This window comes from Odocoileus virginianus, chromosome 12 (genome assembly GCF_023699985.2).
Source record: "Odocoileus virginianus isolate 20LAN1187 ecotype Illinois chromosome 12, Ovbor_1.2, whole genome shotgun sequence".
NCBI lineage: Eukaryota > Metazoa > Chordata > Mammalia > Artiodactyla > Cervidae > Odocoileus > Odocoileus virginianus.
This window is the reverse complement of record NC_069685.1, coordinates 54148586-54161591: the sequence shown is the minus strand read 5'-3', so window position 1 is coordinate 54161591 and position 13006 is coordinate 54148586. Positions and strand designations below refer to the sequence as shown.

Genomic DNA, 13006 nt, shown 5'->3' with positions numbered 1-13006 from the left:
CATGACATCTGCCTCGGGGCTCACCATCTTGTGGGCTTTAACAGCAGCGTGGCAAATACAAAGATGGTTTTCTCCATGTTGCAATGGACATGAGGTCATAGGGAGACCTTCACAGTGTAGTTGCTGGATTCCAGAGTAATTATAGAAAATTGCATAGATGAATACATAGATGAGGATTGAACATTCATATGCATTTTGTACATGTTTTAATATAAAAATATATCAGTAATTGGCATAATTGTTAGTATATTATTAAAAATGAATAGTTTTCACATCTTTGTGAAAACCTTGAAATGCCTCTGTAGAGCCTCAGGGCTTCTCAAGACCCGTCTCTGACTTAGAGACCTTTGAGGACCTGACCACCTCTCGGATTCTCTACACCCATAGTGGGTGGTTTCTGCAATACCCATTTTTGGAATGCTGCCACTTGTAGAAGCTGAGACTGCTTTAGGATCTCTAGTGGTCCAGAACCACTCCAGGGAGGGAGTGAGGAAATTACTGAAAGTGAATATAGGGAAAAGTATTTTCAGCTAAGTCAGGCAGTGGTATAACCGTTGGGGACGGAGCAAGGGTTTTAGAGTCATATATAAGCCTTAGGCAAGTTGCTTATGTGCCTCAGGCTTCCCACTTGGAAATGGGAGAATACCTGGGGAGAGCAGGTAAAGTGCTTATGGCTGGTGCTCAGGACCTGTTCAGACTCCTTCTCCGCCTCCCCACCCTCCCCACGCCTCCCCACCCCCACCAGAGTTCATCAGAGTTTCCAGAGTTCATCAGGAAAGCCTGGGCGAGGGGGCCAGTGCAGAGGCACCAGGCCTGGAGGAGGGTTTCCGGGCGCTGGGGTGGCCCAGGTGGGCTGGCGCACGGGTGGGGTGGGTGGGTGTGGGAGCTGTGCTGAAGCCACGTCTGCAGTTACAGCAGTCCATCTGCGTTACAGGATTCATTTTCCCAGGATCTGTTCTGAGAGAATGCGTGTAGAGTAGGGAGGGCTGGGGGAGCTTAGGACGAACACAGGAAGTTAATGCGTGTGCTGAGTCACCTTGTGAACGGTCACTTCGAGGTGTGGAGCCTTGTCCGAGAGGACTGGCACTGTGTCTTGTCTTCTGTCTTCACTCACGCTGGCATTGTTTTATCTGTGACATTCTTACCATTTTCTGATTTCTAAAAAACATTGATCTGTATTCTCAAATCGCTGAGCATGTTTACAAGACTATTACAGTGACATATGTGATGATCATTTCCTTTTTTCTCATTTGTCTTTTGAATTAAGCTTAGAGTTTTATTTAGGGCCTAATTTTTCTGATGGCTTTCTTAATTATTTACGTGGAGTTTTCATCCTGGTTTACCATTCCACAGCCATGGGAGAGAGTGAACTTGGAGTTATCTTGCATTTATGTCAACTTCTAAGTACATGTAGCTTTGGTTTCTTCCTGCCCGATGAGGAGCAACAAGGTCCGTTAGGGTTAAAAATCAGCTTGTTTTTCCAGTTAATGAAGATCAAGGGGGCCTGTCAGAAATGTCTGCCTTTGCCCTACAACAGGAACAGTAACACTGTACAATAGGCTGCAGGCTTTCCATGTACATATGTCCAGACAGTTGAGACAAATGGTGTTGGTTTGGTCACGGGCAAGAGAAGAGGGCACATGGAAAACGGCCTGAGTTTGAATTTCAGAATATTTAAGAGGTTTTACTGTTTTTAGGTTCATATGGCAGCTTAAACTGGACTCGCGATAATTTTACAGAGTGGAGGACTTTTGCTTTTTATTCAGTATGTAGATGAATATGATTTATTAATTTTCCCAGCACTTCAGTCTATAAGGCACTGTGTTAGTGGGTTTATAATTAACTTATTATTGAGTTGCAGATGCATTCGTCTAATGGACACAAAGTTGCTCTCTCTTCATCCTCCCCGTGTGTTACTAATTTACAGGGTAAATCTGGTTCTGTCGATGGACAAAGGAAACCCCAGCTCAGTCTACATGTGAGGAGTCACATTCCAGATGAAGGGCCTCGGGAGGTTCTCAGTGAGGCCCGGCATCTCTGCCACGTGCAGAAAGCAGCTCTGCCGTCGCCTGGTTCCAGCCTCGGCTCACCTCCGCACTGCGCATGTGGAACTGACGGCCTGGGTGGGGACGGAGTTCAACACACAGGTTGCTTTGGCTCCTTCCAGCCGCGGATCTCTGGCCCAGGCTCCGCCTCCTCCCCCGGGCAGCCTCTGCACTGTTTCCTTAGGGTGTGAGCTCTTCTCTCCTGTTCACAAGTTTTAAAATGTATGTTGGAAGTGACAGGAGAATACTTCTCCGCCAGCCCCCCTCCCTCACCTGCCTCTGCCCTTTCCCCGCCCTCGGGCTCTTGTACCGCCTGTGAGTGCCCCTCCTCGGGGTCCCTTTCAGGTTTTGTCAGAGCGCTGGCTGTGTGCTGAGGACTGGAGACGAGGCCCTGGTGCCCACCTTCTGCCTGGCCTTGGTTCCTGTTCTCCACACCTCCAAAGGGAGCCCCTTTCTCCAACCAGGCATGTGCAGTACAGAGTGTGCTGTGTTTATTCCCTGCATCCCCTCTTCCCCTCCTGCCTCCCCATGTCCTCTCAGGGAGTCCATCCAGGGTCCCCCTGTGACAAGCAGCCTTACTCACGGTGCTGGCTGTCAGAGTGCCTCCTTTCCCGACCCTTAGGTGCCCAGGCTCCGCATATCACACTGCGTGTTGTCACTGCCCAGCCCAGCGCTATCTTAACCAGACGGACGCCAGCTAGGAGGCAGGGAGTGAACATTTAGAGCTGAGCCCCACTGCTTTAAGGTCGGAAAGTGTCTTTGGCTTGGGAGGCAGGGTAGGTGTAGGGCAGGGGTTCTCAAATGCCAGCGAATCTCAGGAAAATACAGATCTTGGGCCTCCAGCCCTCAGGCTTCTGACTCAATGAGTCTGGGGGTGGGCTGGGGAGTGCCTGAAGCTCTGCCCTGTGCTGCTGATGCTGCTAGTCTGGGTTTCGCATTTTGAGTACCCTGGGGTGGAGGTTTAGGACAATGGGCTTAGAGGTCCCCTCACCTGGCCGTGAATTCTAGTTTCAGAACTTCACTACTGTGTAAAGTGACTTGACCTCTCTGCACCTCCACTTCCTCATATATAAAGTGAGTAAAATCGTGGTACCCACCTTATGGAATTGTGGGATCAGGTAGGTGAGTGACTGCAGTGTCACAGTGTTGGGGCATAAGAGGACACTGTAACCGTCAGCCGTTATTAATGACCGTTTTTGCCGGGAAAAGGAAAAGGCTTGTCATATGGTGCCATGTGGTCAGGCACACACTGACCTGGAAATGAGACTAGCTGGGCTCTGCCTCGTGCATCCTGGGCTGCTGCTGTTACCTGTGTCATTTTGGGGCAAGTTATTCATATTTAAGTTACTTTAAGGCTCAGTTTCTTTATGCACAAAATGTGTATGGTAATGTTAGTCTTCCTTTACTGGTTGTGAGAACCAAATGAAATGATATTCTGACAGGATTTGTGTGAAAAGACTATCATGATGATTGTTAACAGCTAATATTTGTCTTTATATGCAAGACACTGCTGAGCGCGTTTGTGCTGACACCAACATGGACCATACAGTGTCGCTGAAAGGTTGTTAGATCTTGAGGGTGTGAAGGGAGCTGGGGCGGACTGTGTGCCCTTCATCAAAGGCCCCAGAAGTTCACTGCTGTTTTTCATGCTCCTCCATCAGCCACATTCTGTCAGTCTACCTGCTTGTAAGCCTTTGTTTAGCCTCAGCCTGGCAACGAGAAGTTGCCAGGCCAGTCGAAAATTGATGCTGAAGCTGTGCTGACCTGCATATGCAGTGTGAATCTACAGGTTCACAAGTGTTGTTACACTACTGTCATCTCACTTGCACTCTTCCCAGTTAAAAAATAGTGTCCAAGTTGTCTTGAATTTTGAAGCCTTCGTTTTGTAGTCTGCAGCCTAGGTTTTCCTCCCTCCACAAGCACAGATTTAATGGCAACCTTCTTTCCCACGGGGGCTGTGATTAGCTACACGTGAAGTGCTCTGAAACTGTCCCCGTACGCTCTTCATTATGATGAGGCCTGTTGGGTGCGTGAAAGGATGTGGGGATTTTCAGCTTTGAGTTACACACTTGCATAACAATTACAGTCTCCTCATTGCACTGAATGCTCTGACAGTGAACATGCTCCTGTTCATTTCAGGTTCCCCATTGATCTGTTGTTTTGCTAGTTGTAGCTCTTCACCTTCTTCTAGCACAAGAACATAGACTGTCTACAGAGATTCTTGAAGCAGAGCAGAGAACCGTTCTCGGCTCAGTCCACAGGGTAACCTGCCTTCCTTTATTATAATTTCCAGCATCTATGGATGTAGGGGGGATGGGGAGAGATTGGATCACAGGCTGGCCTGCGTTGTCACCCAGGCGTGCTCTTGCTCTCTGGGTTCTTTTCAGGCTTAGGTCACAATAGGTGTCGGTTTGGCCTCGCTCTGGCCCTCTGTAGACATCTGCCCACATCACAAAGCCCCACGTTTGGCATGGTCTGTGCGATTGGCAGTGCCTTCCCGAGCAGAGTCCAGTCCTGGAACAGCGGGGGTTGCAGGTGCATTGGCACGTGGTGGTGGGGCGCACACGCGGGCCTTGCCTACCCAGTGCCTGGCGCCGCTCAACAGCACCATCCCATCCCTGAGATATCTTGGCCTCGTGGGCTTGTCACTCCAATTAAAACTTAAACATGAAAGCAGCCCAGGCTACTGCTCCCTTTGTGCCGCGTTTGAGGGTGGACCGTGCCAGAAGCATGTCACAGAAATTGTCTCGGGGCTGCTGCGGCCGAGGGATCTGTGCTCGAGTCAGGGGTCCATTTCTTCAGCTTGGCAGCTTGTGTTCACTGCTGCTAAAAGCACCTGAGAAGCAAGTTTTTGTCTGCCAGCAGCGTGTCACCTTTGGGATGGTGGTGAAAGTCATTTTCCACATGTTCACAGATAGGCTGCCTTACTAGGCCTCGCATGCTGACTTATCTCTGGCAGGGACTTACAAAATAGTCTCTCTGGCTGATTGTCAAAAATTACATCATATCAGAGTAAACTGCTTTTAAATCAGACATCCATTATTCATGTATATTAACTGCTTTTTTATTTTTTTATTGGCTGTTTTGCGTATGATTTACTCTTTTCTCACCGGCTTGCCCTCCCAGCCCAATTGTCTGTCTTATCGTTTTTTTTTTTTTAATCTTAGCTCATCTGTGGATTTATAGAGGCAATTCACTTAGCTTAGTATGTGAACATCAATAAGCAGACCCTGCATTTTTTGTAGTAAAATTTTTGACCACGTTTCTGTGGGTCATATTTATGTTAGGTCAGGAGATCAAACTGGGTTGTTCACATGAGTAAATTCTGCCCCAGAACTGAGAGGTCTTTTTCATTTGTATTTTTTTTTTAAGTGAGCATTACTAGTCTTGCACTTTAAGCTCTGTATCGGATGAAACTGTACCGCCCACTTACAAACCAGCTAAATATGTTGCTGTTGGTGGAAGGTAGTTTGGTTTAATGTGTTCATTTGTATGCATGGCGTGTATCTTTAATGTAAGGCCGGCGTATCATTTGCCTATAATCAACACATGCGTAAATGTGCAGCACTTATTCATTCTTTCATCAAAGGTATACGGAGTCCATCCTGTGTGCCAAACACAACAGTACAGGTATCCAAGACACCAGACCACATTTCTGGAGGTCCCCCATGCACCTGGCATATTGTGCTCCTGGTACATTGCCCTGATGCATGGCACTTGACTGTTTGGATAATAATAATGACTAGATGAAGTTTGTTCTATTTATTTAACCCCAAATCAGCATTGTTGTGGTGGTATATAGTCAACACTCACGGACTTTCATGCACATTTACCTCATTCTTTGCTCACTGCTCCTTCTGGCATTTTAGACATTTTCTGGAATGATTTTACACCTTTCAAAAGTATATTCTTCACTGAGGATCTCTTGACCACAAGTGTGCTTTCTGTTTTTACCCCAAAGCATCTTTATTTCATATTCTTTCTTGAAAGGTGGTTTTACCGGTCCTTTGTCATTCCAGGATGTATAGGTGTTTTGAAGAGATAACTGGTTTTGACTTCCACTGAATTTAACTGAGAGGTTGCTTAATTTCCATTCCCACTTAGGACTCTTTCTCTTCTTTTGGCTGCTTTTTCCTTGTCTTTAGTTTTCTGTGGTTTCTCTCTACTGTTTCTCGGTGTGGATTTAGTTTTGTTCTCCCTGTTAGGATTTTCTGGCACTTCTTTGCTCTCAGGTGCAGAAAGTTTTCAGCCGTTGACTTGTTGAAATTTCCGCTCCCTCATTATCTCTATCCTGTCTTGAGCTCAGGTTAGATGTGTGTTAGACCAAACTGTTTTCCCTTCTCTGCCCTCCCCCTGGAGATCTTTTCCATCTCCGTCTCTCTCTGTGGCATCCTGAGTAATTTCTTCATCTGTCTTCCAGTTCACAAATTCTCTCTTGAACTCTTAATTACTTGTTCAACTCATCCATTGATTTTTTTTAAATTTTCTAGAAAGTTGTTTTGCTTTTCAAAGTCACTTAATCAAACTTGCCCCTTTGACCCCCTCACTTTCTTTTATTTCTGTAAACATTTCCAGCATGCACATTTTTCTTCATCTGATAAAATATCTGATGTCCTTGGAATCCTTATTCTTCTGGTTTATGTCTCTCACTTATAAAGAGTTGTTTCTGCCTTTGGAAAAAAATTTTTCTCCTTTCCTGTTCTTTTTTTTTTTTAATTGAAGTACAGTTGATTTAACACATATCTTAATAGACATTTCAGGTTGTGCTTTTGCCACATACATGTGTGTGCCCAGTTGCATCTGAGTCTTTACCAACCCCATGGACTGTAGTTTGCCAGACTCCTCAGTTCTTGATTTCCTGTGCAAGAATACTGGAGTGGGTTGCCCTTTCCTTCTCTAGGAAAAATAATTTTTTTATTTTTAAGAATTGTGAACTCATACTTGGCTGATCTCGAGTTGTAGATCTCCTACTGGACCTGGGTTGAGAGGGTCTTCCTCCTGCCAGTATTGTGCCAGCTACCAGGAACCATGTTACTGACATGAAAATACTTTAATTACTAGCCCTGGGGTCTTTTGGCCCTGCAGGTCATATGACTTCAAGCCCGCAGCCTGTGTGAGGGTTGCAGGCCCAAGGGCAACCACTTTCCATCCTGAGCTGAACCTGCAGGAGTCTCTCTTCACCGGTGGATAGAGTTTTGCTCCTGGCTCACTTTTTGCCAAGTGTCCATCGCTGTCCAAGGGCCCCAGCTTTAGGCAGACTCCAACAGTGCTGGCTCCATCTGGCTCTGGCTGGAGACTGCCCGTTTCCCCTGTTTTCCAGGCTCCTGACCTCAGCAGACATTTCCCCAGAGCAGCTTTTGACCTGAGTGCTGCCTCCCCTTCTCCCTGTAGTGCTTTCTTCGTTTCTGGCTCCTTGGAATTTTTCGGATTTTGTAGTTAGAACGTTTGAAGAATGTTTAATAGACTGAATCTTAACCAACCATCCTCAGTGTTTGAAACAGGATAGTTTTCCAGACACTCTAGTGTGCCGTGTTGTCAGAGGTGGAACCTGGGGCCTGGATATGGTGTGGGAGTCCTAGAGTCTGGATATTGTGGAGAGAGATCTATGGAACCTTCTGTTTTGAGCACAGTGAAGTGGTTCCTTTGTACAAGCTGGCAACAAGATCAGACATGCAGGAATGGGGGAATATGTTAAGCCAAACAAGGCCTATCTGAGTATCTATTGTGTACCAGACCATGGTATAGCTTCCCAGGTGGCTCAGTGATAAAGAATCCACGTGCCAATGCAGAAAATACGGGTTTAGTCCCTGAGTTGGGAAGATCCCCTGGAGGAGGAAATGGCAACCTGCTGCAGTATTTTTGCCTGGAGAATCACCACGGGCAGAGGAGCCTGGTGGGCTACAATCCTTGGGGTCTCAAAGAGTTGGACACAACTGAGCGACTGAGCACACACGCAGACCGTGCTAAGCCCTGAGTTTACCTGATAATTGTGTAGTTAATGTGCAGGCACTCACAGGGTACCTGGCACTTGCTGGGTCCTTCGTCACTGCTGCATGCCCCAAGGAACTTACAGTCCAGGACAGTGTTTGCAGCGTGTGGCCTGGCGCTTCGTAACAGAGCCTCGGCTGGTCTGTAAAGTCAGTCTCCTCAGTGACCCTTTTGCCCTCCAGCGTTTGAGAACCACAGGTCTGGGGAAAAGTTGGAGGAAGCAAATGCAGATTTCTAGATGGCACCTTGGGGACACTGGGTGGGGTGGACGGCATAGATGGTAGATGGCGTCAGCGCTGACACGAGGGCTAGACTCTGCTAAGGGCTCACAGAGAACTCAAGATAAGCTTGATTGGGACGGGAGAGAGGAGAGCATGAGGCTCTACTCTCTAGAATTTGGCTTCTTAATCATGGCTTTACCCCCTCAGAAGAGTGTATATGGTAGTGATGGAGGTGAGTTGTTAAAGTCAGAAAAGAAAGTAGGTCGACTCTGTCATCTCCACGAATGGCAATCAGGTCTTCTCCCCTGTGACTTTTGTCTTTCACTTTGCTGCAGTCCAGCACAGCATCTCCTCACCTTTCCTCTTTGTCGCATCCCCTTTTTAAGATGGTGGCAGAGAAACTATCTTTATTTCACAACACTTTTAAAAAAGCTGTAGTCTTGTAAGGAAGCCTTCTGACCACTCCTCACCTCTTTGGAAAGGCAGACAAGCCCTGGTTGAGTATTTCTTGTGTACGAGACTGTGGTAGGGCTTCCCAGGTGGTTCAAGTGGTGAGGAGTCCACCGGCCAGCGCAGGAGACGCAGGTTCGACCCCTGGCTTGAGAAGCTCCCCCGGGGGAGGAAACGGCAGCCCACTCCATTGTTCTTGCCTGGGAAATCCCACGGACTGAGGAGCCTGGTGGGCTACGGTCCATGGGGTCGCAAAAAAAGCTGGGCACAGCTGAGAGGCATCCAGAGGAGGTGAGCCTGCTGCTTAGGGCAACATTGGTGCTGGTGTCATGCCTTTGACAGATGACAGAGTAGTGTGAGGAAGACTCACTGTTTTGGGTAAGCTTAAAGCACAAACGGAGTTCCTTTCTTCAGTCATTAGCGCATGGCCACAAGTCTGGGACTGCAAGGCTCTATAATCTCTTCAGAACTATTTCTGTACACAAATGGTTCCTGTTTCATAATGAGGGGAATAGCAGTCCCAGATGTCAGAAATGTTTGCAGCTAAATCCAGGTCTTACTGGGTGAAGTTGGCCTGCGTTGAGTTCACCCCACTTCAGGGACAGAGCCATTCTCATCCCTTTCCTTCAGGGTCTGGTTGGAAAGCCAGTGCTAGATACAGTAGCTGGTCTGGGTCACAGCTGGGAGGAGCAGGGTTTGCCTGCACCAGGGTGTTGCCTGAGGTTTCCCTGATGTTGGGCCTGTGGCTGCCACCTCTATCCTGACGGTACTGCTGCCCCTACTGTGACATCACCACCTGCTGGGACATGGTGGAAAGGCAGGTCTCCTCGGAGAGGTGAGTCCCACAAATGGAGGAGCGGGACAGCTGGTGGCTGCACGCTAGCTGGTGAAGAGGTGGATTGTTTCAGCTGACAGCCCGCCGAGGCTCCTGCACGTCATCCACCCTCCCTGTTCATTCCAGTGCCTCCTGCACGAAGAGTCATTGACATTTGTTGACTGACTGCAGAAAGAATTACAAATTAAGGATAACTGTTATTTACTTTGTCTAAAAAAATTAGAAACAACCCAGATATCCACCAATATGGAATTATATATCCATGACAAATTCTATGCAACCTTTAAAAAGAAAAAGATCAACTTATTACTAGGTACTGATAAAGAAAGATCTCTCATGTTATTTAGTAGGAAAAACAAGTCACAGAACAATAATCCCATTGAAGAAAAGAACAATTTTATACACACACAGAGAGGGAGCAACAGACAAGACAGACATGGGTATAGAAAAAGTCTAGCAGTACCCAGTCAGCTAGACAGGTTCCAAATCCACAGATTCAACCAATCCCAGGTTGAAAATTTTTTAAAAATATTCTAGAAAGTTCCACATGGCAAAACTTGAATTTGCTGAGCACCAGTAACTATATACCCAGCATTTACATTGTATGAGTGTGGGCAGATTTTGGTATGCCGGGGGTCTTAACCCCCGTGGATACTGAGGGACAGCTGTATACACTGAACTGTTAAAGTGGCTCTTTTTGAGAGATGGATATGCAGAAGGTTACAAGTTTTTGTTACATGATTTTGTTGTGTTAGAACTTGTTATATATTATGTTTGAAATCAGAAAAAAATTTTTTTTGGAAATTTCAGAGAAATCTAAGTAATTGACAAATTAAAGTTAGGGTTCTGAGACTAGGGTTTGTACCAATACTTTTAAGATCTCTAAGATGGAAAAAGCAAAGTGCTTTTTAAACAGCACTTGCTGCCCCCAGGTGCCCTCTCCATCTGCCTGGAAGCCAGAGAGGAAGAAGTAGAGCCCACAGTGTCCAGAGACCTCACACTGCCTCTCCTGCGGTTCTCTTTGTAAAATAGGCAACAGGTTCAGTCCTTCTGGACAATTCTTAAAGAAACATCCAACTCCTACAAAAATTTGCTCTGTAATTACTATTTAAGCCCTTTTATGATGCACTCTTGATACTTCAAAGAAAAAACCCCCAGCAACATCTATTGATTTGGTGGTCACATTAGTGCAGAACATTTTCTCCCAAGATTTTAACTACAGGTCGTTTTTTCCCTCTTTTCAGCATATCCATACGCCTCTGAGAGGGAGTCAAGTGGCCATGGGTTGAGACTCACCCAACTAGGGCAATAAAGAGAAAAATTAGTCTAATGCATGGCTTTAACAAGAGGAGAGCATGAGCATGAATAATTAATCTCACTAGTCTGTGGCAATCAGATAAAATGAAGTCCCATTTGCTCAACCTTATTAAAAGAAAGAGAGCACGGAGGGAGAGGGAGATGGTAAAGGTCGTTGAGGGACTCGTAACGTGGGAAGAACCGCCTCTGAGATGGGTAATGTGTTTTCTAATCTCTGCGGTCTTTAACTAAACATAATGGTCAAGATACTCTTCTGGTAGTTCTGATTCATTGAATTATTAAACACTTTAGAAAATCCTTGACTCCTGACTACTAACTTAGACATCTTTATGATGAATTTTTGGAGAGGGATTAGATCCCACTGTTTCATTCAGAAACGACCTGTCCTCTCGCCAAAAAAGAACTTCCAGAAAAAGGAAAGACATAGGAATAGACTGAGTATCAGATTTTAATTCTTCTATTTACTGTGGACATTTCTTCCTGCTGTCGATGTTGAAGTATTTTAAAAACAAGAGATTGAGTCCAAGTCCTATTGAAAACTCCACAGTGATACGTAAGTAAGTGTGGAATGTTACTTTAGAGTAGACCAGGATATTGCTGGTGTTTTTTTTCCCCTCCCTCTAGGAACTAATTTCTATGTGGTTTTTAGGATATTCACTGTAGATAGCAGATTTCATTTATTTCTAGGTCCATATAATCTTATTTTGGATATTTTATAGTTGAAATTTTCTCAGAAATTTTATTTTCAACTGCATGAAATAAAGATAAAATTTAGCATGTTCTCTATAGTCTTTGTGAATTAAGAAGGCATTTTACATTTTGAAATTGCCCTCTCTCCTTTCAGATACTATGAACAATAGTTTCTTAGGAATTTCCAAAGATTCAGTTCTTATAAATGTATGTTGACAGTGAGATCGATGGTTTTCAGGGTGGGGTCAGTTTATTAACGTCTCAATTCTGAAATATGAATCTGTATACTGACAGTTGGTAAGTGTATAGGTTAACAAAAAAATAGCATATCATTTTCATGTGTGTGGTGAGAGGAGACTCTATAAAATATTACATTAAAACTTTTGAGTTCAGTGATGAATTTTAACCCCATGATCAACAGAATACAATGTGTGCTCATATGTGTGTGTGTAAATGAGCAGGCTTTTGAACTGTGAATTCTGGGGCAAGGACTGTGTCTTTAGTACTTAAATAACAGTTACTGACCCATAGTGAGCACTTAATGTTAAATGAATTACTTTTTAGTAAGAGACTTAAATAATCTTCAGAAAGATTCCTTATGAATCATCCTCGCTGCCCCCTTTTTGCTGGAGAGAAGGCATGCATGCATGCTTAGTCACTTTAGTTGTATCTGACTCTTTGCGACCCTATGGACTATAGCCCACAAGGCTCCTCTGTCCATGGGATGCTCCAGAGAAGAATGCTGGAGTGGGTTGCCATGCCCTCCTCCAGAGTGTCTTCCCGACCCAGGAATCGAACCCAGGTCTCCTGCATTACAGGCAGATTCTTTACCCACTGAGCAATGTTGGGAAGCCCCGGAGAAGAGGCAGTGTTCAGATATACTGAATACATTGTCTGGAGACCAAGGATACTTTCTTACCTGCCTCCATACCTTATGGAACAGAGCTTCCTATAATTAGCAAGTGGAGAGTGACTGGAGAAGTGCTGGGGGGTATCAGTTGTATCTTAATTAAAAAAAAATTTTTTTTAATGTTTCAAACAGGACTTTGTGTTTTGGTTTGTCATTTAAAGGAGTCATCTAGTGGTTAACTCTGCAAGCTTCATCTTCCTTAATGCTTCTACTGTTTGTTCTTTTACCTGCTGTGGTGTAAATACAGAGGGGGAGAAACAGATAACCCATGCCGGCTTCCTGTTAGCCTCCCCTATCATGTAATCAGAAGCAGTGGCCCTTAGTTGGTTTCCATGTTTCTTTTTCTGTGTTAGGAAATTGGGATACCTAATTGCCCCACTTGGCATGTTTTGTGTGTCCTTTGAGTTTGTTTGCACCTTGGCCTGGGTTTCTTTGGAGTTTCTTTTCTTCTGCATTTCCTTTTGTTCTGTCAGGGACCTCCTCCACTGCCATGACCTGGAAGGGGTCAGGAGGCAGAGCCTCTTCTCTGTGGGAGCAGGTGGTGTGACTG

At 45.4% G+C, this 13006-nt stretch overlaps 1 protein-coding gene across 1 annotated transcript in view; it reads left to right on the top strand.

The window, feature by feature from the left end:
* FBXW8 (F-box and WD repeat domain containing 8) overlaps nucleotides 1–13006 on the top strand; it is a 110982-nt gene that overhangs the window by 81050 nt on the left and 16926 nt on the right. The window lies entirely within an intron of this gene.